Below are 8,465 nucleotides of genomic sequence, written 5' to 3'. Positions count from 1 at the left end.
GCAGATGCAGACGTTATGAACGTTTGGCTAGCTCAATATGATGACTACTTGATAGTTTAGTACACCATGCTTAACGGCTTAGAATCGGGACTTCAAAGACGTTTTGAACGTCATGGACCATATGAGATGTTCCAGGAGTTGAAGTTAATATTTCAAGCAAATACCCGAGTTGAGAGATATGAAGTCTCCAACAAGTTCTATAGCTAAAAGATGGAGGAGAATCGCTCAACTAGTGAGCATGTGCTCAGATTGTCTGGGTACTACAATCGCTTGAATCAAGTGGGAGTTAATCTTCCAGATAAAATAGTGATTGACAGAATTCTCTAGTCACCATCACCAAGTTAGTAGAACTTCGTGATGAACTATAGTATGCAAGGGATGACGAAAGTAATTCCCAAGCTCTTCGTGATGCTGAAATCGACGAAGGTAGAAATCAAGAAAAACATCAAGTGTTGATGGTTAACAAGACCACTAGTTTCAAGAAAAGGGCAAAGGGATAGAAGGGGAACTTCAAGTAGAACGGCAAGCAAGTTGCTGCTCAAGTGAAGAAGCCTAAGTCTGGTCCTAAGCCTGAGACTAAGTGCTTCTACTGCAAAGGAACTGGTCACTGGAGGCGGAACTGCCCCAAGTATTTGGTGGATAAGAAGGATGGCAAAGTGAACAAAGGTATATTGGATATACATGTTATTGATGTGTACTTACTAGTGTTTATAGCAACCCCTCAGTATTTGATACTGGTTCAGTTGCTAAAGAGTAGTAACTCGAAAACAGGAGTTGCAGAATAAACAGAGACTAGTAAAAGGCGAGGTGACGATGTGTGTTGGAAGTAGTTCCAAGATTGATATGATCATCATCGCACACTCCCTATACTTTCGGGATTAGTGTTGAAACTAAATAAGTGTTATTTGGTGTTTGCGTTGAGCATGAATATGATTTGATCATGTTTATTGCAATACGGTTATTCATTTAAGTTAGAGAACAATTGTTGTTCTGTTTACATGAATAAAAACCTTTTATGGTCATACACACCAATGAAAATGGTTTGTTGGATCTCAGTGATACACATATTCATAATATTGAAGCCAAAAGATGCAAAGTTAATAATGATAGTGCAACTTATTTGTGGCACTGCCGTTTAGGTCATATTGGTGTAAAGCGCATGAAGAAACTCCATACTGATGGGATTTTGGAATCACTTGATTATGAATCACTTGATGCTTGCGAACCGTGCCTCATGGGCAAGATGACTAAAACGCCGTTCTCCGGAACTATGGAGAGAGCAACAGATTTGTTGGAAATCATACATACAGATGTATGTGGTCCGATGAATATTGAGGCTCGCAGCAGGTATCATTATTTTCTGACCTTCACAGATGATTTGAGCAGATATGGGTATATCTACTTGATGAAACACAAGTCTGAAACATTTGAAAAGTTCAAAGAATTTCAGAGTGAAGTAGAGAATCATCATAACAAGAAAATAAAAGTTTCTACGATATGATCGCAGAGGTAAAATATTTGAGTTACGAGTTTGGCCTTCAGTCAAAACAAAGTGAAATAGTTTCACTACTCACGCCACCTGGAACACCACAGCATAATGGTGTGTCCGAATGTCATAACCGTACTTTATTGGATATAGTGCAATCTATGATGTCTCTTACCAATTTACCACTATCGTTTTGGGGTTATGCATTAGAGACAGCTACATTCACGTTAAATAGGGCACCATCAAAATCCGTTGAGACGACGCCTTATGAACTGTGGTTTGGCAAGAAACCAAAGTTGTCGTTTCTTAAAGTTTGGGGTTGTGATGCTTATGTGAAAAAGTTTCATCCTGATAAGCTCAAACCCAAATCGGAGAAATGTATCTTCATAGGATACCCAAAGGAGACAGTTGGGTACACCTTCTATCACAAATCCGAAGGCAAGACATTCGTTGCTTAGTATGGATCCTTTCTAGAGAAGGAGTTTCTCTCGAAAGATGTGAGTGGGAGGAAAGTAGAACTTGATGAGGTAACTGTACCTGCTCCCTTATTGGAAAGTAGTTCATCACAGAAATCTGTTCCTGTGACTCCTACACCAATTAGTGAGAAAGTTAATGATGATGATCATGTAACTTCAGATCAAGTTACTACCAAACCTCGTAGGAAAAGCAGAGTAAGATCCGCACCAGAGTGGTACAGTAATCCTCTTCCGGAGGTCATGTTACTAGACCATGGCGAACCTACGAACTATGAAGAAGCGATGGTGAGCCCAGATTCCGCAAAATGGCTTGAGGCCATGAAATCTGAGATGAGATCCATGTATGAGAACAAAGTGTGGACTTTGGTTGACTTGCCCGATGATCGGCAAGCAATTGAGAATAAATGGATCTTCAAGAGGAAGACGGACGCTAATAGTAGTGTTACTATCTACAAAGCTAGAATTGTCGAAAAAAGGTTTTCGACAAGTTCAAAGTGTTGACTACGATGAGAGTTTCTCACTCGTATCTATGCTTAAGTCTGTCCGAATCATGTTAGCAATTGCCGCATTTTATGAAATATGCCAAATGGATAAACAAAACTGCATTCCTTAATGGATTTATTAAAGAAGAGTTGTATATGATGCAACCAGGAGGTTTTGTCAATCCTAAAGGTGCTAACAAAATATGCAAGCTCCAGCGATCCATCTATGGACTGGTGCAAGCATCTCGGAGTAGGAATATACACTTTGATAAGTTGATCAAAGGATATAGTGTTATACAGACTTGCGGTGAAACCTGTATTTACAAGAAAGTGAGTGGGAGCACTACAGCATTTCTGATAAGTATATATTGTTGATCGGAAATAAAGTAGAATTATTCCGCAAAGCATAAAGGAGTGTTTGAAAGGAGTTTTTCAAAAGAAAGACCTCGGTGAAGCTGCTTATATATTGAGCATCAAGATCTATAGAGATAGATCAAAATGCTTGATAAGTTTTTTCAATGAGTACATACCTTAACAAGATTTTGAAGTAGTTCAAAATAGAACAGTCAAAGAAAGAGTTCTTGCCTGTGTTACAAGGTGTGAAATTGAGTAAGACTCAAAGCCCGACCACGGCAGAAGATAGAAAGAGAATGAAAGTCATTCGCTATGCCTTGGCCATAGGTTCTATAAAGTATGCCATGCTGTGTACCAGATCTATTGTATACCCTACACTGATTTTGGCAAGGGAGTACAATAGTGATCTAGGAGTAGATCACTGGACAGCGGTCAAAATTATCCTTAGTGGAATAAGGATATGTTTCTCGATTATGGAAGTGACAAAAGGTTCGTCATAAAGGGTTACGTCGATGCAAGTTTTGACACTAAATCTAGATGACTCTAAGTCTCGGTCTAGATACATATTGAAAGTGGGAGCAATTAGCTAGAGTAGCTCCGTGCAGAGCATTGTAGACATAGAAATTTGCAAAATACTTACGGATCTGGATGTGACAGACCCGTTGACTAAAATTATCTCACAATCAAAACATGATCACACCTTAGTACTCTTTGGGTGTTAATCACATAGCGATGTGAACTAGATTATTGACTCTAGTAAACCCTTTGAGTGTTGGTCACATAGAGATGTGAACTATGGGTGTTAATCACATGGTGATGTGAATTATTGATGTTAAATCACATGGCGATGTGAACTAGATTATTGACTCTAGTGCAAGTGGGAGACTGAAGGAAATATGCCCTAGAGGCAATAATAAAGTATTATATATTTCCTTATATCATGATAAATGTTTATTATTCATGCTAGAATTGTATTAACCGGAAACATAATACATGTGTGAATACATAGACAAACAGAGTGTCACTAGTATGCCTCTACTTGACTAGCTCGTTAATCAAAGATGGTTATGTTTCCTAGCCATAGACATGAGTTGTCATTTGATTAACGAGATCACCTCATTAGGAGAATGACGTGATTGACTTGACCCATTCCGTTAGCTTAGCACCCGATCGTTTAGTATGTTGCTATTGCTTTCTTCATGACTTATACATGTTCCTATGACTATGAGATTATGCAACTCCCGTTTACCGGAGGAACACTTTGTGTGCTACCAAACATCACAACGTAACTGGGTGATTATAAAGGTGCTCTACAGGTGTCTCCAAAGGTACTTGTTGGGTTGGCGTATTTCGAGATTAGGATTTGTCACTCCGATTGTCGGAGAGGTATCTCTGGGCCCACTCGGTAATGCACATCACTATAAGCCTTGCAAGCATTGTGACTAATGAGTTAGTTACGGGATGATGTATTACGGAACGAGTAAAGAGACTTGCCGGTAACGAGATTGAACTAGGTATCGAGATACCGACGATCGAATCTCGGGCAAGTAACATACCGATGACAAAGGGAACAACGTATGTTGTTATGCGGTCTGACCGATAAAGATCTTCGTAGAATATGTGGGAGCCAATATGGGCATCCAGGTCCCGCTATTGGTTATTGACCGGAGAGGTGTCTCAGTCATGTCTACATAGTTCTCGAACCCGAAGGGTCCGCACGCTTAAAGTTACGATGACAGTTTTATTATGAGTTTATATGTTTTGATGTACCGAAGGTTGTTCGGAGTCCTGGATGTGATCACGGACATGACGAGGAGTCTCGAAATGGTCGAGACATAAAGGTTGATATATTGGACGACTATATTCGGACACCGGAAGTGTTCCGGAGAAGTTTCGGATTAAACCGGAGTGCCGGAGGGTTACCGGAACCCCCCGGGGAAGTATTGGGCCTTAGTGGGCCTTGAGGGGAGAGAGAGGGCAGCAGCCAGGAGGTGGTGCGCCCCCTCCCAGAGGAGTCCTAGTTGGACTAGGAGAGGGGGGCGCAGCCCCCTTTCCCTCTCCCTCTCCCTCTCTTTCCTTCCCCCCTACTTTTCCTAGTAGGACTAGGAAAGGGGAGTCCTACTCCTACTAGGAGGAGGACTCCCCCCCTCTCCTTGGCGCGCCCCATAGGCAGCCGGCCTCCCCCTTGCTCCTTTATATACGGGGGCAGGGGGGCACCCAAGAACACACTTGATATACGATATTTTAGCCGTGTGCGGTGCCCCCCTCCACCAGATTACACCTCGATAATACCATTGCGGAGCTTAGGCGAAGCCCTGCGCCGGTGGAACATCATCATCGTCACCACGCCGTCGTGCTGACGAAACTCTCCCTCAACACTCGGCTGGATCGGAGTTCGAGGGACGTCATCGAGCTGAACGTGTGTAGAACTCGGAGGTGCCGTACGTTCGGTACTTGATCGGTCGGATCGTGAAGACGTACGACTACATCAACCGCGTTGTGATAACGCTTCCGCTGTCGGTCTACGAGGGTACGTGGACAACACTCTCCCCTCTCGTTGCTATGCATCACCATGATCTTGCGTGTGCATAGGAATTTTTTTGAAATTACTACGTTCCCCAACACCTAATACAATGTTCATGGTCAAAGCTGGCACTAAATAACAATTATTGAGGTTTAAAACTAATCCCGTAGGTAAATGTAGAGGTAGCGTGCCGACGGCGATCACATCGACCTTGGAACCATTCCCGACGCGCATCGTCACCTTGTCCTTTGGTAGTCTCCGTTTATTCTGCAGCTCCTGCTTTGAGTTACAAATATGGGCAACCGCACCGGTATCAAATACCCAGGAGCTACTACGAGTGCTGGTAAGGTACACATCAATAACATGTATATCACATATACCTTTGGTGTTGCCGGCCTTCTTGTCCACCAAGTACTTGGGGCAGTTCCGCTTCCAGTGACCACTTCCCTTGCAATAAAAGCACTCAGTCTCAGGCTTGCACCACAGGAAACAGCTATTTTGCCGTCCGCCACGGCGGACGGCAAAGGCTCGAACGGCGGACGGCAAAGGCCTTTGCCGTCAGCCGCGGACGGCAAAAGGGTCCGGCAAAGTAGGCTACGGTAAACAGTGCCTTTGCCGTCTGCTTTTTATGGCGGACGGCAAAGAGTCCTTTGCCTACAGCGGCGGACGGCAAAGAGGAGGGACGGCAAAAATACTGGACGTCCGCCAGCGTTAGTCCGTTAGGCGGCTAACGGCGGCCTTTGCCGTCCGCCAGCGGACGGCAAATTTGAGCGCCTCTTTGCCGTCCGCCAGTTGACGTCAGCAATGCGTCAGCGCCCGCTGTTTTTTGCCGTCTGCCACGGCGGACGGCAAAGGCAAAGTCTTTGCCATCATCTTAGCTTTGCCGTCCGCCATGGTAGGCAAATTTGCCAAATGGCCCATCTCTCAGGAAGCACAGGTGGGCGCCACGTGCCCCCTTTGCCGTCTGCCACCGATGGCAAAGGTGTCTTTGCCGTCCGCGGCGGACGGCAAAGAGCCTGCACTGCCTCTTTTTATTCTGTTTTTCTTATATCCAACAATTATCACAGGAAATATATCACAGCAAATATATCACAGGAGCCAGCACATATATATCCAACATAATAAATATCCAGCACATATATATCCATACATACATAGTAGGTTGCACATAGTTCCATCGATCCATACATATTACAATATGCAAAGTTTCATCATAGCAAGCGAGCAGAATACAAGAAGTGCATCAAAGGAAAAAATAAGCAATCCATCATAGAAAGCTGGCTTCCGTGAAGTGAACGAAACCTGCAAAATGACAAATAAGAAAGTTAGAAAAAGAAGACTAGAAGAAGAATTAGACTAGAAGAAAAAGAATAGAAGAAGAAGAAGAAGACTAGAAGAAGAAGTATATGCCATTTATTAGCTAACTTAGGTGAACTGGATCATTTATGAGCTAAATTAGTTGAAATGGATCGTTTATGAGCTAACTTAGGTGAAATGGATCGTTTATTAGCTAACCTAGGTGAAATGGATCGTTTATGAGCTATCTTAGGTGAAATGGATCGTTTATGAGCTAAGTTAGGTGAAATGGATCGTTTATGAGCTAACCTAGGTGAAATGGATCGTTTATGAGCTAACCTAGGTGAAATGGGTCGTTTATGAGCTAACCTAGGTGAAATGGGTCGTTTATGAGTTAACCTAGGTGAAATGGGTCGTTTATGAGCTAAGTTAGGTGAAATGGATCGTTTATGAGCTAACCTAGGTGAAATGGATCGTTTATGAGCTAACCTAGGTGAAATGGGTCGTTTATGAGCTAACCTAGGTGAAATGGGTCGTTTATGAGTTAACCTAGGTGAAATGGGTCGTTTATGAGCTAATTATGCAATTTTTGACATAAGTTAGCTAAGTACATATCGTTTTAGAGCTAACTTAGGTAAAATGGATGGTTTATGAGGTCAGTAAGCTTATTAAGTCATTTTGGAGGAAAAGAAGCTAACTCTAGGTCATTATGGTAAGCATATTGGAGGAAATAAAGCTAAGTCTAGGTCTTTATGCATTTGTTAAGCAAAACACTAGAGAAACTTACCGTGATCAGGGAGGTGTAGGAGCGGGGTGGCTAGTGCCGCTACCTGGAGAAGGATCGTGCGATGCGTTTCTGGAGTTAAGCTGCACCAAAGATCATTTCCAATGTCTCGTTAGCATTACGACACTCAAATGTTAAGACTAGCAAGTAATGTCCATTCAAATTAAACTCACCGTGCTCCCAGGAGCAATCACTGGCATCGGCGGAGCGGGCTGACCGGACTTCTCGCACACAGACTGCACATTTGGTTTTCAGAACAGAGTCATACTAGTTAGTAATGAGACTCAAATGTTAAGACTAGCAAGTAATCTGCAGAAGAAACTTACCACAAGGAGCTCGTACATGGCCCTTGCCTGCATGTCATTCCGTGCCCTCTCCTCCTCCATCATCTTTCTCGTCCTCTCCTCCATCTCCCGCTGCCTCTCCGCCGCCTCCGCCAGAAGTTTCTCCGTTCTATCTCTCTCAGTCTGTATAGCAGCCTGCAACACCACTCACATGACCATTTGTAATCATTGATGGAAGCGCACACAATGTAATGGAGAAAGATAACTGAGTACGTATCACTAACCTTGATGGCGAGTTGCACTGGCCGTTCACGAGGCCTTATCTCAGGAGCGGAGCTCGACTGGCGCGCCTTGATCTCCGGGAGAGTGCTAGGACAACGGATAAGTCCATCTCCAATGGCTATGGAGCCATGGGACCTCCCGCCACCAGATATCATCACCAGCTCTGGATCAATGGGACCCTGGCTCGGGTTAAAGTCCTCCCCTTTCCTCGCCTTCCCCTCATCTCTATATCTCACGAGCTTGTTGTGGGAGGAGATGTTGGTGAAGTTGTTTGCATCATCGAGGTCAGACTGAGAGAAAGCCTTGACTTTCTTGAAAGAGCCAGTGTGGGCCATGGCATACAGGTCGTACACCTCTGGCACCTTATCCGCCTTATTGTAGCGTGCCTGAAAGAGAGAAACAATGAAAATTAGTAATTAAAGGGCTCAAGCTAGCATGATGAATGAATTGCATGAATCATGAAGCAAACCACATACCCAGTTGCGCCCGAACTGATA

The sequence above is a fragment of the Triticum aestivum genome, chromosome 4D (assembly GCF_018294505.1).
Source record: "Triticum aestivum cultivar Chinese Spring chromosome 4D, IWGSC CS RefSeq v2.1, whole genome shotgun sequence".
Taxonomy (NCBI): Eukaryota; Viridiplantae; Streptophyta; class Magnoliopsida; order Poales; family Poaceae; genus Triticum; species Triticum aestivum.
The sequence above is the reverse complement of the archived record's forward strand: the minus strand, read 5'-3'. Positions refer to the sequence as shown.